Source organism: Gavia stellata, chromosome 29 (assembly GCF_030936135.1).
Source record: "Gavia stellata isolate bGavSte3 chromosome 29, bGavSte3.hap2, whole genome shotgun sequence".
Lineage (NCBI taxonomy): Eukaryota > Metazoa > Chordata > Aves > Gaviiformes > Gaviidae > Gavia > Gavia stellata.
This window is the reverse complement of record NC_082622.1, coordinates 7,439,342-7,455,815: the sequence shown is the minus strand read 5'-3', so window position 1 is coordinate 7,455,815 and position 16,474 is coordinate 7,439,342.

Sequence of the window (16,474 nt, the reverse complement as noted above, 5' to 3'; positions counted from 1 at the left end):
CACCTCCCTGGGCAGCCTATTCCAGTGCTTCACCACGCTCTCAGGAAAGACATTTTCCCTCATATCCAGTCCAAACCTCTCCAGGTGCAACTTGAGGCCATTTCCTCTTGTCCTGTCACTAGTCACTTTGGAGAAGAGACCAACACCCACCTCACCACAACCCCCTTTCAGGCGTTTGTAGAGAACGATGAGATCTCCCCTCAGCCTCCTCTTCTCCAGGCTGAACAATCCCAGTTCCCTCAGCCGCTCCTTCCTCCTTCTCTACCTGCCCCTGTCCCAGCCAGCAAGACCCCAGCCACCCGCAGGGAGCCCACCCCCCTCCATCACAGCAGCTCAGACTTTCCAGGAAGGAACTGAGCTCCAGGAATTAAAAGCTTTGCAGCGAGATGTGACAAAAAGGAAGAAAATGCCTTCAAACGCGCCTCCTTCATCTCTCCCAGCACTTCACCTTTCCGTCGGCTTCAGTTATTTCACAGCCTCTGGAAAAGAAAAAGAAGAAGGGGAAAAAAAACCGGTTAGGAACTTGCTGAATAAATCATATCCGTTCCCTCCCCCACCTCCCTCCTTTCTTTTGTGCAAATCAAAGGCTGGGAGCTGCCAGGAGCTGACAACGGTGCCCCCAGCCCCCACCTCGCCGTTCCTCACGGCCCCCGTCCTCGGGAACTTTGGGGGAATACGCGGCGGTTTCAGAGGCAATCAAACTCTGACAGCCCAGCCGGAGGGACGGAGGGGGGAAGCGGGGAGCGGGAGCGCTTTGCTGCTGTTGCTCCTGCAGGCACTTGCTAGCTGCTCCCCGTGGGTCTTGTAGTTTGGAAACAAGGTACCGAACATGTGGGGAAGGCTGATAATCTCCAAAGTGTCTGTGATTAAGTGAAACCAGCAAATTGAGATGCTTAGACAATTAGTAATCTTGGCGTGAAAAAAATGGAAGAATCAAAGAAGAACGGAGGGTTTGGGGTTTATTTTTATTTGGTTTTATTTATCTTATTTTATCCCTGCCTCCCGCCCTCGTTCTTCTAATTTCCTAAGCTTGTTCCAGTTGGATTTGAAGTGAGAGCGAAGGCAGGAGTACTCCCTGCCCCAAAACTCTACTGCCCACCGCCTGTCTCCCTTGCAGAGTGGGGGGACAGACATTGCCGCCTTGCTGCTGCTGGCCCAGAGGGAGGTAACCCAGGGCTGCTGGTATGTCTGATCAGGCTGCCAGCCGCACTCCCATCGCTGCCATGCTGCTTAATTCCCCGCCGCAGGGCAGGGGAGGTGGCAGCGTGCCCATCGCAGCCCACGCGCTGGCAGGGCTGGCAAACTCTGCCTGCACGCAGCTCCTGGTCCGGCAGGATGGGCAAAGCTGACTGCACCGCAGACCCAGGGCTGCACGTTCCCTGGCTGCCCTCCTGCAGCTGCCCTCCTGCAGCTCTCTTGCATGGATGCAGGTGGTGCCCGGGCCGTTAAGGAAGCTAATCCCAAACGTGAGCCCAGCCCCAGCGTGGCAGCTGCCGAATGCCCCTGCCAGGTCCCGTCCCTGCACCGCTGTGTGCCCAGTGCCCTCATCTGCTCCATGACACTCTGCTGTCAGGTTAGGGTATAGCTGAGGAGTACCTCTGTATAGCACATGGCGAGCTCAGGGCGTCCGGCAGCGCAGCAAAAGCGCAGCCAGGAGCAGGGTAAGGGCATCTTGCAGGAGTCACCTGTGACTTCGGGCAATTCTCCTAACGTCCCTGTGCCCCTGCATCCTTCAAAAGCCAAAGTCGATGGCTGTGTCATCGGCTCTGCCTCACCCAGCTGCTGTTGGCATCCCAGGTGTAACTCCAAGCAGCTGAGCATGCTGCCTCTCTGTGATGAGTTCCCCAGCCTTGGCCAGCCTGTACCTTTGAAGCACTCAGAAGCAGCATCATTCCAGACTTGGAGGATGCAACTAACGCACACTACTTAGTGTACAACCAACTTAGTCTGCAACCAATGCACGTTAGGGCTGTGAGTTGTCATGGGACCCACTGTCTCCTCTCAATAGAGACAAGGACACTCTGGGCAAATGCAAACAAACCTTCAGGGCACTCCTGTGCTAACATGGGCAGGGACTCTGCCCCCAGTGCAGTGGCCCTGCACTGCCCTGTGTGGCTGGACTTCCCCGCTCTCCAGCCTCTTCCCTCCCAGCTCTTGCAGCCCAGAAGAGCTGTGTTAAAAACTGGGGGGGTTGTCTCAGGCACCTGCACTTGACTTTCAGGTTTCGTGCTATTTGCTCTCCCCAGGTAAAGCTTGGAAGAAGCTGTGTGTTTGCAGGACTCTCCTAAAGCTGGAGCTGCCCCGGCTTCCCAGGCTACCCATGGGACCTGCCACCACTCATACCCACCAACCCTGCCAAAAACTCAAGTGAAAGGACAATATCCCGTCACTCCAAGGATGGGGAGTGGCTCTGCTGGGAGCTTCTTCCCCCAAATCAAAGCATCTAATGGGGACTGCTGGGTTCACCCTGATCTCCTGACGCCAGAGCCATCGAAACGCAGAGGTCTTGAGCATGCAGAGAGGTGCCTGACTGGCACCTACAGCCATGTTCCTGCTTGCTCAGGGAAGCTCTCTGCTTGCAGCAAACGTACTGGAGAGCTGGACACCCTCTTCATCCTCACACTCCCCTATTTACCTGACATGGATTTACCCCTTTGCAAAAGCACCCTCCATGACACTAGATTTCCACTTTTCAAAGGTGGCTCAGGCAGCCCTTTGTATATCACTTTTTGACCAAGTTTCATTTCTTTTTCCTTCATCTTCTGTCTCTTTATTTGTTTAGAGTTTTATCTCTGGGATTCCAATTCCTCCTCGGGAGGTTGTTGCATAAGTAGCCTCCATACTGATTGCAAGGATTTTAATTTGGTAGCTTTCATCTTAAGCTGTTTCTAAGGCACTTCCTCATTTGTTTAAAATCACCCTGCCTAAAGCTTTCAAACTGTTTTTCTGGTTTGATACTTCCCAAAGGGCTGTGGAACATAATTAGAGTCCCTGCTCCTTTGTGACAGTTGTCTGGATTAAGTCAAGAGTTGCCACTCCACTTGTGTACCCCAGACCTCGCTTTGCATCTCTGACATTGAGACATCTCCAATGCAATTTGGATCCCTTAACATGCAGGTAGCTACAGCCAGCAGTAACTGCTCTCCTAATGGCTTCACAGCCCCTCTGTGACCTCCTGGCCCCTGGGGTGCGGGTCTGTGAGAGCCAGGGGGACACAAAACCCCAGGAGATGGGACAAGGCTCTTCCAGCCAAGGTGAGGATGGATGCCCAGCCAGCATCTGACAGAGAAAGCCTCTTTTTAGAAAACAGGAAGGTAGGTGGAAGGGAGAGCAAAGCAAGGAGCACGAGCAGAGGAGGGAGCGGAGGAAAGGGGAATTCATACGCACACTTTTCAAACCCCTTCATTGGCAACTGCAAGCCCGGTTGCTCAGGACTGGCCTTGGATGAATGCACAAGGGCAAAGTCAGCCACGCAGCCTGCCAGGGTAAGTCCACCCCACACAGCACCCCAGAGCTGCTGGAGCCCATCCAGGGCTAGGAGGATCTCTGTAGGGCTGAGCCCAGGCAAGGGGGACTGGCTTGGGGGAGGCATGATGCACTGGCACAAGGAACATCGCAGTCCAGGGTCCAAGGTGACCCTGTGGAAGACCTCCAGTGCAGGGAGATGCCTGTCCCAGATAGTACCTGTACCCTGGCATCCCTTGCTCCGCAGGGGAGATCACTGCAGCCCATCACACTGCTCCCACTCTCCCTTCTGCCATCCCCCTTTCTGATATGGGTCCCCACCCATCCCGTTCTCCTTCCTGATGGTCTGGCTTTCTCTGAACTGGAAGGGAGCTGGGCTGTGAGGGTCAACCTCAGGCCAGCTCTGACATCGTTCGCAGCAGGGGTGTTTGCCTGAGCCCCACCTCTGGTTTACGGGATGTGATTTATGCTGATTTAATTGGTGTCGGTTTAATTGGCTCATCCAGCTCCCATATGTGTTGGGAAGGGGCCAGAGAGAGCATTAAAGGATCATTACACATTACGGGTGTCTTTCTTCATCTCCTCTCTGCCACTCCTTCCCTTCCCTTACATTTTAGGGACCCAGGACACTCCAGCATGATGTGGGAACCTTTTCTGGGAATCCTGACTATGGGAGCTTTGTCAAAACCAGACAGAAAGGTAGCTTGTGCCTGAAGCCACATCTGCAGTTCCTAGTGCTCTCTCTTCCCACTGGTGCCCCAGACGTTGCCAGGCAGGGGCATCTCTGCAGGGAAGACACTAGCCAGCACCAGTCTCCAAGTCCTTCAGGAACTGTCACAACTCGCATGCTGGCTGCGGTCGGTTACAAAGCCTGACGTGATCCCTTCCAGCACTGCAGCCCTTTTTGCGAGACAGCTCTGCTTTGTGGAGGCAGCCACAGCTCAGGGAAGGTCGCTGGGCAGGTGGTGGGCAGTTGTGTACCTCAAGGATTTGAGGCAAGTATCCTTGTGCAAGGTGTGTGTTGGACGGGATGGTATTGGGACAGGCTCAGAGGAGAGGGAGTGCTCTACACCACACAGGGATAGTGAGGGTGGCAGGGACTGGGACTTCATGTGGGGAGGGATATTATACCCTTGGGGAGCATGAAGGGAGAGTCAAGGATCCCACATGCTCTCTGCCCTCCGGATGTACCAGCTCCAGGCTCCTCCACACTGCTCTGCTGTCACACCTCAGCCCTGCCTGCCATCACCCTGCTGCCAGCTGCGGTTCCTGGGTGCAACCTGTCCCTGCCCCAAGGCAGGGTTGGCACACGTCCACTTCCTCCTGGGACCTTCTGAGACTGGGGGCTAGGCTAAACCACCACTTCTTTCCCCCTCCTAGGGATCCTCTGTTTCCCAGGCCTCTGTCTTGCAGGCACTCTCCTGTGCGCACACACCCACAACCCCTTTGCTAGTGTGCAGCATCCCCAGATCGTGATACCCTCTCCCATTCAGTCACCTTTCCCAGGCTCCTGCTGTGCCTTACACTCACAGCCAGCAACAGGGCTGTCCCCAAGACTCCCTTTCCCACCAGATGTGCCCAGTCTGCCCAAAGAACTGCCAGCATCCCAGGGCAGAGCCACCCACTCAGCCAACTCCCAGCTCTGTAAAAAGCAAGTGCAAGAAGTGCCCCAGCCCTGCGCGCCCTGGCGCTGCGCTTAACGCCCTGCAGCAGCGCAGATGTCTTCTGAGCTAAATAAGGGGATCGGCCAGAGCTGTTAAGTTCTGTACCCTGGGGGTGCTGGAGGGAAGAAAGTGACAATTATGTGCATTAGAGCAGGAGCCCTACTATGCCAGTCACTGCAGGAGTACTGAGGGGTGCAGCTCTGCCCTGGCAGCCTCAGGGCATTCTCACCACTTGCTTTCAGGCACCAGCGTTTTGCTGCTGGGCTCCCTGGGCCAGGGATTCACAGGTACCTGTGGGGTGCTGTAGGCAGGGAGCAGAAACTTTGGGCTTTTCCTCGAGCCCTGGCTTCCTTCAGGGTTTTGCTGGGGAGACCCCATGCCTCCTTCTGCAATTTAAGGAGAGGCACCTGGGGGGCAGGAGGACACAGAGTGGGGGGTGATGTTCCCAAGGCTGTACAGAAGGGACCCCTCTCTGCCCACCCCAGGAGGAGAGTGGTCTCTGGGGTAAGACACAGGGTCCTTATTTTCCGCTCTAACCAGATCTGCTGCTTTCCTAAACTGCCTGTGGAAATCTGCCGTGGAAGGAAACCCCAGTGAGGGGAGCTGGAGTCCTGGAGCCGGGCGAGTGCTCAGTGCGGGTGCAGGCTCCAAGAGGAGCTGGCTGGGGAGCCTGGTGATGCTGCCAACTTGGCATGGCTCAGGCGGCAGCCCCAGTCCCAAGCCACTCAAGCTGTTGGGAGTGGGTATAAAACAGACCTTGCTGGCCGGTCCCCAAGGGGAAGAGCTGGCTTGGGCAGGAAACATCATCGCTGACATTTAAGAGCGGGGGAAAAGCGCCCAGTTGGCAGGCGGGGAGAGCAGCACCCGGTCCTCCAGCAGCCCTCCTCCCCCTCAGGGCTGCAGTCCCCTTTCTCATGCCTCACCACTGGCTCCATCTCCCACTGCTGTTTCCCTTCAGCATCTACAAAACAGCCCACAGCTGCCACGCTCCTGCCATGGCTGCTCACCATGACTGGCAGAGAACTGCTCGATCCCGGCTTTCCTCAGCTCCCTTGGAGCAGAGCCATCCCTGTGGATCACAGCATGCCAGCCACAGGATAAGGGGTATTTCCCGTCCCACACCAGCCTGGGACATGCAGGGCAAGGCTGGCCTGGGATGGGAGCTGCCCTGCTAGCTCACACCGGGTCCTGGCGCAGGACCAGCCCTGCCCTGCGAGGGAACATCTAGGAGAAGGATGCTGTGCACCCGACTGGCTGTGTTTATGGAGGACCACAAGCTGAGGATCCCCCCAGTCCAAGTTGCCCCATCCTTGAATGACATGGTCCCTGCAAGCAAGCACGTGGAAAACCCTATCCCACCAGACTGGGAGCCAGGGCAGCCTCCAAACTCAGCTCCCAGTGGGCAGCTGAACCTGACTCAGTGGGAGCTGGAGCCCCGATCTGCAGATGGCTCCAGCTCCCCGTCGGGGTGACTCACGCTCCTGCTGTTGGAGGAAGAGCTGGGGTGAGCAACCGCCGACTTCACCACGCCTCCATGGGCAGGAATGTCTGCGGGGCCAGCTGGGTGCTTCTGGTGCATCAGCTCTGTGGTCATGGGGCAGCGAAGGTAACCCCCCCCAGGCAATGTTGAAGTACAGCGGCAAAACCCAGCCTGTGCCCTGCAGTGCCATGTGCCCCTGAGGAGCAGGCTGATGCAGGAAAACCTGGAGCTTCCCCTCCTGGAGAAGGAGGGAGCCTGGATGGGAAGAGTGCTTGGAGCAGGAATGCTGGGCTGGGGATCCCTAATGGGGCACAGCCCTGGAAGAGGGGATGGGGTGGGCAGGTGGAAGGAGCCCACAGACAGGGGATGGGGATACCAGCTGCTGCAGGGAGCTGGAGGTATCGAAGCAAACCCCATCACTGCAGAGCGCAGAGTTTGTCCTGGGCAGCCAAAACCTCTTCCTGGGCTAACTCACATACCCAGACTGGAGGTCAGCAAAGAGCAGGAGGGACAGCAGGGCCCTGCTCACCCCAAAGGGACCTGTTAGCACGAGAACCCCTTATCCGACCATCATCCCAGGGGAGCATCAGGAGACAAATTCCATGCAGGACCCTGGGAGATGCACATGTGAAGTTCTCGGTCACGGTCCTGCCCACATCTGCACTGGCAGCTGCAGCACGTGGCTCCCAGGGTGGGCAGCAGCCAGGGACGCTACCTGAACCCACAACCCCAGAAAATTTGTCCCAACCCCATGGGGTGCCAGCAAAGCCCAGCACGAGCATCTCTCACGGTGCCCACTGTGTCGAGACGGAGCGCGTACCTGCAAGCACAGATGGTAAACTCCAACAGCAACAGAAATGTGGAGATCATAATTATCTGAACATAATGAAGGGTTTCATTAAATACACTTGGAAAACAACTCAGCAGCCGCACAAAGTTAAACTGCTGGTCTCAACTCTCCAAACTATTTAAAATTTATTAGCTTCCCCTGCGGGTCTCAAGCTTTTAAGTACCAGAGAATTCTTGAAAATAAGATATTTTTTCTTTTCTTTTCCTCCATCTCTTTCCAATGTCTTTTGGCCTCTCAGAAGCATCTGTGGGGGGAACCACCAGCCCCCACTTTGTTGGGCTCCCCACCCCTGGCAGACACATCTTCTCTCCCACCTGCCCCCATCACGGCTCCCCCTCCCCAAGCTGCTTTTCACTTGGGCTGCAGAGCACAGCCATTTCCAAAGGGATGATCAAATCAGAGACACCTGCACACTGATCCCTGCTAAATCCTGGACTCCAGACTGCAGGTGGTTCTTGTTGCAAAGGGATTAGTGGGAGGATGAATAAACCTGGGTTTGATCTAGTGCTAACTGGCATGGGGTAATGCCCTTGGCTAAGATGAGATTTACTGAGCTGTATCTCCTCATAATGGGTGAGGGGAGGCAGTGCTGGGAAGATGCTCTTTCCTGCTCAGAAAGAGAAATTCCTGTTTTTGAACAACAGTAATAGCTTAGTGCTTGGGGAAGTGCTGGAGTCCGATGCTGGATATGTGTCCAGCAAAGATGAGGAGGAGCTGGCTGCACACAGAGAGAGCCAGGAGATGTTCAGGGTCTTTCTCCTACCACCCCATATCTGTCGGGAATGTTTCATGTCTGGAGAGGCAGGGAGCTCTGATATGGGCCATAGTGGGCTGGGAGGAAAGAGACCTTGGTTGCTGTTGCAGCAGTGGAGTTGGTGGCAGGGATGGGGCTGGTTCTGGTGCCAGTGAAGAGCCAGGGACTGGGCTGGAGCCTCATCTTCCTTCTGTGAAAGGTTACAGTTGGTCATGTGGGAAAACTTTGTGGCCTCACTTCTGCTTTGGTGAAGTATTTGTGCTGAGGAAAAGCAAGATGGGATTCTATCATGGGAGACCATAATGCTTGGTGCCAGACTGCTTCATTAAAATATTCTGATTTACAGCCCTTGGTTGCAGGCTGGAAGGGAGATTCAAACATAGGGATGATGAAGTGGGATCAGGTGAAACTTAATATTTCTCCTCATTGTGCATTGGAAGCCCCAGGAGCTGTCATTGACAACCACAGTACTCTATTCTCCCACACTTTTGCAAATAACAGTGAACTAAGAAATCCAGGTTTTGGCCAAACTTCTAACGAACTCTAATAGCATCGTCCTGGGACTGCACTCGATTGCAGAGTGAGATCAGCAAAAGCTGCTGAGAGTGGAAAGATATCAGGGGAGAGGGAAGGAAGGTTCTCAGCACCATTGCATTGGGGTAGGAGAAGAAAACACATCTCCCCTTTGCCATTGCATGTACAGCCTTGCTGTGCATCTGAACTCTTTCTGCCCGTGCTCCAAACCCCAGAGGCTGCATTACCTGTTGCTCACAGCTGTGTTAATCTGGGCTCTCCCAGGCTCAGGCAGCTTGGAGCACGCATCTGCCAGCAAGCGATCATGGAGGCATGCTGTAAAGGACGTGTCTGCAGGGCAGTGCAGGGAACAAGCTGTGTGCCAGGAGTTGAGGGAATTGAGCAGCATTTGCACAAAGCCAATAACAGGGTTGTTAAGTTATGAGAGAGCAGGGGACAGGCCTTAGAGTACTGCCTTGCTGAGCAATCCGTTAGGGGAGAGGCTGTATGATACAGGCACATTTGCAGTATGCTCTGCAGAGAGTTGGGTAGAGATAACGCAATTACGGGTGAATTAAAATAAACTCAACTTCCCAGTTGCTGCCTTAAACCTCAGAAAACCACAGACAGGAGGAGGGGTTGCTCCCCCTTCTCTTGCAACAGGGCAGGCTGAAGGACTTCACAGGAGAGCAGTGTGTAACGTCCCAGACATCCTGCAGGAAGGAGACGGATGAGGCTGGAGGAGACAATGAGTCCCTGGAGCAAGTGGGTCTTGTCATTCAAAGTCATTCTGAGCCATGGAAGGTGCTGTGGGTGGGTGATGTGACCACAGGGAGGGTGGAACAGCGAGTCTGCTCCCAGCCATGGGGCTGCCAGTCTGGTTTGGGGGGCAACTGATGGAGGTAGAGGAGAGATGCTGTGAGTGAAGAGGGGTTTGGAGGGCATACTGCTGCCTTGGCAGGGCTTTGGCTTTTTTTTTCTAGCACCCTGCGTCGCTGCCTTGCCTGGGGAGGTGGACCAGGAGTGGAGAGTGGGGAGGAGAGGAGCACACATTGAGCAGGCAGCTGCTCCCCCAGCCAGGGTCCCCCGGGCGCTGTGGCAACAGTGGCAAGACGTGAGCATCAGGTGCAGTTATCTGGCAGCAGAGGGGTTTTCCTCCAGGAGTTAACGCAGGAGCGAGGCCAAGACTCTCAGAGCACTGATCCGAGGAGGCTTGGCTGGGATGTGATGTGCAGTCCCCTGCTGCTGGGTCACTGCTCTGCCACGTGTGCAACGAGCTGGCGGGTCTCAGCCTACTCCAGCCCAGAAAAGAGGGGCAGCTGACCCTTATAGGGATGGCCAAGGAGAATTCCTTAGAAACTGGGCTCAGTCTCACTCACAAAGGTGCTTGGCCCCCAGTATGAAGGTCTGCTCGGCATAGGAGATGGGATGCACATTTTCCCACTTTTATTATCCATTAAAGCATATGGGGGGGGGCATCTGCTCCCTCTTTTGTGGATGCCCCAAAGACAGCCATTTTTCTTCCCTCTTTTAAAATGGCCAGATGAGAGAAACTATTATTTCCTTCATTAAATAAGCAGCTCCAAGTCCATGGCCTTGACTGTCTTCCCACCCAGAAAGGGCAAACTGGAGGGAGACAGACGTGAGTCAGAGGCAGCAGGCAGGCAGGGAAAGTGCCTGCGTTCCTTCTCGGGTAGTCAACCACGCAGAGGCAGGAGCCCTGCCTGCAGCTTGGCTCGTCAAAGCCGCTCTCCTAAGCAGAAGGGGCAGCTCAGTGTGTAAGTTACACACTGCCCCGAGCAGGGCACACATCTGCAAACTAGCAGTGCTCCACGGGCATGGCCCTGCCGCCGCACCAGCCGTGGCCACGTGTCCCTGGCTGCCCGGGCACGCGTGAGAGCAGGGCACTGCAGGCAGCAGGGCAGTGGCTGGAGATTGTGCTACACCCCAAGAGAAATTTGCAGAGCTTGATTAGGAAGCGGGAGGGCCTTGTCTCAAGGCAAGGGGTCTCCAAAGCTTGTCAAGATCTGGGAGCAGCAAGCCAGTCTTGGTGATGAACCCGTGGGAGATGCAGCAGGGAACATTAATGCAGAGTGCTAGCATAGCTTGGCAGCTGGACCTCAGCTGAGCGCAGATGCTTCAGCAGACAGTGATGGTCTTTCCTGGCCCAAAGGCATGCCATCTCATCTGTTCCCATCACAGCACCTTCTCTGGAGGCTGTGGGGAGTCCTGTGGGCACTGGTGGGTCGGAAGGGCAGGGACGTGCAGTCCAAACCCTGCCAGGCTTCACTTTGATCTGTCCAGAGCCAAGTCTGTGGCTGCTTCGGGACAAGCCCTTTGCTTCCAGGGAAGAAGTTACCAGCCCCACTGAGGACGGTGCAGCTGATGGCTGCTTGGTGCCTTCTGTGAAGGTGGTCCACAGCGCAAAATTCCTCCTCCACGTCCCATCAAAGGCAGGCCAGGGAAGGAGCTCATCCATGCGGCTAAGCCTGGTGCTTGCAGAGCACAGACAGGCTCTGTCCTGCCTCAGCTGTGCTCGCTGTGTCTGCTCGGGGGATGACCTGGAAAGGCGGATCTGGAGGGAGACCCAGCTGTGTGCCGTGGGGTGACTGTGGGTGAACCTCTGAGGCTGCTCGAGCTTCAGCTCCCAGCTGGAGTTGCGGGGGTCACGGTTGTAAGCCGTGTCGGCGCACGCGAGGGGTCTGCGCTTGCACGATCAGGGATGTGCACGTGCCTGTGCGGAGGAAGAGGAGAGGATTTTGTTTTCCATCTCAATCAGCCTGGTCTCTTTAGCGAGCTCTAACAAAGGGACGGTGGCTTTTCATGCTGCTTTTCATCTTGGGGCCAGTAGCAAAATCCTGCCGGCGGGTCCCTGGGCACCATTCCCTCCTCTCTCATCCTGTAGCTGTGCCGGAAACACTGCAGGCGGTACAAATAGAGGGCAGCATTAGTGATGCAGAGTGATGCAGAGCCAAGAGGGGAATTGTGCTCCAGGAGCATGCAGCCCTCCCTGCCAGCTGCCTCCCTGCCGCCTCCTGGTCCCGGCAGCCAGCACAGTGGGTGCTGGGGGGCAAGGGCGAGTCCAGTGCAGGCAGCTGGCTCGGGTGGGCTTTTGTATCAGTTTTCCTCTCAGTTGAACAATTCCCGTGGTTAGAAGGGGTGTCCCATGCCAGTAGCACTGCAACAGTGGGTTTCTGGGGTTGGCAAGGCAAATTAGTGTGCAGGGGACACTGGCTGTGTCCTGACTGTCACCGAAGTCCTTGGTGACCTTGGGGGAGACTCCTCCTGACTCCACAGCTCTGCTGTCTCTCCTCTTCGTCAGTCCTGCCTGGGCGAGGCTGGGGTCTGTGTCCAGCTATCCTAAGGAGTAATTCTGTCTCCCCAACCAGTTCCCACCTCCTCGTCCCCTGAGAGGCTCCAGTTGATTTCGGTGAGGAGCCATTTCCCCTCCATACTGCAGAATAGAAAAGGATTTTACTTATTTTTTGCGGGTTTTTTTCCCTTCTATTAAGTCTGTGACTAGAACATTGTGGCTTTTAAGTTTATTCCAACAGTTTGATATTTTACATAATCGTATTATTTATGTGACAAGATTAGAAGTATTCTGCATGCTGACAGGCAACTAGCACACGCGCAATTTCTTGCCAATCCTTCACGAATTTGCATTGTATTCCTGACTTCTTAGAGTCTGTGCAGATTGTAGCGTTAGGTGGAGAGAGAGGTATGTAGAGAAACAGAGGGGGAAGGTGAAGAAGACAGGAGGCAAGCTGCTCATCTGAGAGCTGTTGGCTCCCTCCTGTCCTTCAAGATCTTTCAGCCTTTGCAGAGCTGGTACCCAGTGCTCGGTGCCTGTCACACTGGGACTAATGGAAATACCTGGCCAGGCTTCAAACCCTTGGCCTCTAACAGCAAGTGCTAAGCACACAAAGGTGTTTGGTTTAATATCCCGCTGCTCGCCCGTGGGAAACTTGATTTATTCTATGCCTGTAAACATTCATTTCACACCTAAACAGGGGCAGGTTCATCACTTCTGCAATCATCATTTATTCATGTCGTGAGGGTTGCAGGAAGCAGAGATAAATGGATTTCCGTGAAATTGGTGCTCCAGGCTGCTCAGGAGCCTCCATCCTTCTCACCGGGCTCCAGAGCAGGGTGGGAAAGCTTCCCTCTTCAGCTCCTCCACCCTGGTGCTTTGGCACAGCATCCTCCGCAAAGCTGTGCTGTGCCTCGGGCCAGGATGTGGTGCAGTCGAAGGGTTTTGACCCCAACACCAGCCAGGGGACAGTGGGGTCCCTCATTCCCACATGTCACGAGGTCTCAGACGTGCTCAAGGGACAGCACATGCAGAGGTATCCTGCTGTGGGTCCTTGCTTTGCTGGCTTTCCATTGCTTTGGGGGAGCTTACTTTCACAGAATCACAGAATCATGAAGGTTGGAAAGACCTTTAAGATAATTTCCTCTGTGTTAAGGCAAGCATTTGCTAAATATCCTTTTTGGGGGAGCGGGTAATACCTACCTTTTTCTGGAGGAAAAATCCCTGCCTTTTGTGCCCCAGGCAGAGGGTGACTGGCTGAGAGGGGCTAGTGCTGCACTACACACAGCCATCCTGGAGGCCACAGACTTGGCACAGAGGCTGGGACCTAGCTGTACCTTCCCATGTCCATCAGGGCTGGGATAAAACCTCCTCGGTACCTACAGGACATCACACCCCTGATGGGGAAATCCTACATCTAGCTGGCCCTCAGCCCTCAGCTGCTCCCCCAGCACACCTCAGGATGGCAGAGCAAACCCCAAACCACCAGAGAAGGATGTGCCCTCCCTAAATAATTCATGGCTCGAGCTTGCGCTTGGCTTCCTTTCCTATCTCGTTACGAATGAAAAAATGAACCAAGATTAAAGAGCTCTGGCTCTGTTTCCAAATTTATGGGCATTTAAAATGTGATGTTTGAGTCTGTTACTCCTCTGACTGTTGTCAGGCTGATTCACTGCAGAACAGCGTGGGCACCGTGCTCCCAGCCGGCCCGGGGCATCACCGTGTTCAGATGTGTCAGACGACGGTCAGCATCCTGAACACCCCCAGGAATGACTGTATCCAGAGGGCTCACAGCCAGGTGGCCACAGGACTTCATGTAGTCCTCATGGTACCCAGCTTCACCACCGCATCCTCCTCCTCACCATCATCACCCCCTCTGTCCCACTGCACCTCCACCCTGCCGCCCTTTGCCACTCTGCACCCCTCCTGGACGACACTCTCCACCTCTGAGCATCCCACCTCCAGCCCCTGGCACTAAGCTCATAAACCTGGCAGTGCTAATTGGCTCTGACTTCGCTCTGCTCTGCAGAGGCTCACCTTCTGGAAGTGACCATCTCTCTCTGTTCAGCTTAGAGGGAGCTGAGTGGGCTAACTTAGATTTAGACCTTGAATTTCTAAATGTCTGAAATTAGGTGAGATGAATCCACAGCTTCTCTGGCACCCTGTCCCTGTGATTAATCACTGCCTGAGAGAAAAGCTGGGTTCTCCCTGCCTCCTCATTCAGCAATATTTTTTATGGAAATAAAAGCTTCTGCTGCGTCCAGCTCTGCTGATGCCTGGGGCACCAGCGGGAGCCCAGCCGGCTCTGCGGCATCGCACCTGCACCAAGAAGATCTTCTTCTGCAGAGCTCACCAGGCAGTCGGGACAGTCAGGGAGAACAAGGAGCTTCACCTTGCTTGCACGGGCTCTGTCCTGGGCCACCGGAGAGCCCGTGTGCCTCCCGCCTCCCTGTGTAAGGAGCATGCATCCTTCATCAGGCTGTGTGCCAAGGGGTGCTCTCCCAGGGCTGGGTCATATGGAGGAGCTTTGGGGGAGGGCTGGGCTCCCTGTGTCCCACTGCCCCCCCAGCACTAGAAGTGTGTGACCTCTCAGAGCCACAGCTTCAGAGGGGGATGTGGAGAAAGTCCTATGGGACATTGAAAACGCAGGACAAAGAAATGACCTGGAGATTTTATGCCAAGACAGTTCAGTTTCTTGAAGCATCAACATCTAATTGCCCTGCACAGCCCTCAGATATCTTACTTTTTCAGTGAAGTTAAGCTGTCCACTTAAGGCCCATTTCCAGACGAGAACAGTGCAGCTTTTAAAATACAAGAAGAGTTAAAGATATGGCATCACCTGGAACTGACAACCATGCACAGCTAGAGCTGCTCCTCCGGGAAGGGGATAATTCTGTGATGCCCTTTGAAATGACATGGCTGTGGCCATTTTCAGTCATATTTTCTGTGTCTTGTCATCCAAAAGTGACCCAGCATCTTCTGGAGAAAGAAAGTACACCATGGGGTGGTGACAACATGGAATGACTGCTGGCACTGGGCTTTCTCTGCTGACCTGATGGACATTTCAGAACAATAGCAGGGCCATTTTTCTTAAATACAGTGATCTATATCCATAATGGGGGCAAGTGACTCACAATGTCCCTGGTTGTTAGTGAATGCACTGAGACATGCACCCCATGTGCCTGGCTGGGGGCAGCTTTCCCCCAGCCGCTGGAGCAGAAGGAGGGAGAGAAGAGATGGTGTAGATATTGCTCATTGCAGCACATGCTTTGCTGGGGGTCTGCCAGAGACTCGTTCCTGCTGGGGGACTGAAGCATTGCGGTGTCCCTTTGCAGGGACAAGCAGGACTGAGCCGAAGCTGTGGAGGCAGCTCTGCAGAAAGGCTGCTTGGGGTGATGCTTCTGAGCACACCATCTTCCTTGGAGACTTTTGTGAGAGTCATGCAGAAAGCCAGCCCATGGCAGGAGGGGGACAGGGCTTGTGAGTATTGCTGCATCACCCTGATAGTGGGATTTACCTTTCTGCTGTGTTTTCCTTTCCCTTCCACTAATGCAGATTCTGGTAGTTCACACGGTTGGTCTCATTGCTTGTAGGTGGGACACAGCACTGCCAGTGACCACCAGATTGCTGCAGTTTGCTTCCCCATATCTCTGACCAACCACAGCGGCAATATTAATCGTATTTTTCCAAGGGTCCAGGAAAGAGAGCCAACACAAGGCAAAAAGGGTTATGTTCTTAAGAATAGTCAGTGATGTGAGGATCAGGAAGACTCACGTTACCAGCTCAATGTTCGGACCACTTGTGAGGAGGTTGTTTGCAGACATCCCTGTTCCTATCAAACCTGTGACTGATGCTATGTGTTCTCAAGCACAGCTTTGGCTTGTTACATCCTACACGCCCATCTGCAGATGCACAGGTACCTTGCGCTCTGATAACCTTCTCCCTGCCCAGGAAACCAGACCCAGATGTTAATCTCCCAAACTCACAGGCAGTTCCAGGCATATTTTTTTTTTTTTGGGGGGGGGAGGGGGACAGAATATTTGTGAAAATCTGGTTTATGGCCAGGAGCTAGTGAGTTTCTGCCCCATGTTGCAAGCTTACCTCTCTGCTTGCCACAGCGTTGGTGAGGACCAGTCAAAGGCAGGTAGTGCCATTCATGAAGGACAGCTATGCCATCGATGCTAACGGATGCTTGGCCGAGACCCTTCCCCCCACTACCCCATCAGTTTTTATCCTAAAATTAGCCTTTTCTGGGAAGGTTTGTGCTCTCATCCTGCATCGATGTCCATCTGACAGGGGCTGAACTGACTCAGAAATAAAGAGCACAGAGCAGAGAGGGTGAGAGGAAAATAGCTCTAATGTAAAAATAAACGGTGTCCAGCCACCCACTGGGTCCAGCTGAGCACCCAGTAGGGTCTCACACGCCTGACACAGA